The following is a 1,414-nucleotide window of genomic DNA, read 5'->3' as shown; positions in this document are numbered from 1 at the left end:
TCCAGTCCCCTAATCATCTTTGTTGCTCTTCTCTGTACTCTTTCTAGAGTCTCAGCATCTTTTTTACATCGTGGTGACCAAAACTGGATGCAGTATTCCAAGTGTGGCCTTACTAAGGCATTGTAAAGTGGTATTAACACTTCACGTGATCTTGATTCTATCCCTCTGTTAATGCAGCCCAGCACTGTGTTGGCTTTTTGTTTAATTGGGCTTTTGAAGTTCTGTTGGCCTCTTTGGATAACTAAGATAAGAGGCTAGGGCACTTTGACACTGGTGATCTGCACTATCTCAGGATCAGTTCTATCTGACTGATCTCACAGTATTATTTGTTTGGGAAAGTGATCTGACTTCTGGCTTTGCTTTGGTGAATGTGAAAATTCTCCAAGTTTAAAAAAGATTCAAAGTATCCCTCCCCCCAAAATTTATGGGTACTCTTGCCTCACCCCAGTTGCTGAGCTCAGGGTCCTGGAGCATATCTCTTGCTGCATGCATTGTTTAGAACAGGGGTCCTCAAACTTGGCCACTTTAAGACTTGTGGACTTCAACTCCCAGAATTCCCCAGCCAGCCATGCTGGCTGGAGAATTCTGGGAGTTGAAGTCCACAAGTCTTAAAGTGGCCAAGTTTGAGAATCCGTGGTTTAGAATTTCTGTCCTTTAGTTCAGCTTTCGTAGTAACATACAGTCACAGTTACGGCTGTTGGGAAAAACCACCTGGTTGCGCAATCGCTGGTATGCTTCTAATTCACCTCCATAATTTACCAAAGTTTTAAAATGCAGTGAAGGAAGGGTGGCAAGGCAGTTGTGAAATTTTTAGGGGTTTTCACCGCTCTTCGTACTTTTCACAATCAGCTTGCCTATGCAGAGTAATGTACATAATATTTACATCAGAATGCATGTAGTTGCCCTCCAACTGCTCTCTAGGCGTAATGTACATAATATTTACATCAGAATGCGGCCGCGCGGGCGGTGTTGGGAGGGACTCGTCGCTCCCATGTAACGCCATTACTGCGCGAGCTGCACTGGCTGCCGGTGGCTTTCCGGGTGCGCTTCAAGGTGCTGATTATCACCTTCAAAGCGCTCCATCGCATCGGACCTGGATATCTCTGAGACCGCCTTCTGCCTCAGATTACCTCCCATCGGCCGGTACGCTCCCACAGAGTGGGTCTCCTCAGGGTGCTGTCAGCCAGACAGTGCCGGCTGGCGACCCCCAGGGGAAGGGCCTTCTCGGTGGGAGCTCCCACCCTCTGGAACGAACTACCCCCAGAGATCCGGGTGATCCCGGATCTCCCTTCCTTCCGCCGCGCCCTTAAGACATGGCTATTTCAACTAGCAGGACTGGCCTAAGGGGAAATTTTTAGCGGGATTTTAAAAACAATTTTAAATTACAAAGGCCAAATTTAAATATTTCATTTTA

The sequence above is a fragment of the Protobothrops mucrosquamatus genome, unplaced genomic scaffold, assembly GCF_001527695.2.
Source record: "Protobothrops mucrosquamatus isolate PMUCROS unplaced genomic scaffold, P.Mucros_1.0 scaffold9562, whole genome shotgun sequence".
Classification (NCBI taxonomy): domain Eukaryota; kingdom Metazoa; phylum Chordata; class Lepidosauria; order Squamata; family Viperidae; genus Protobothrops; species Protobothrops mucrosquamatus.
This window is presented reverse-complemented; position numbering follows the sequence as displayed.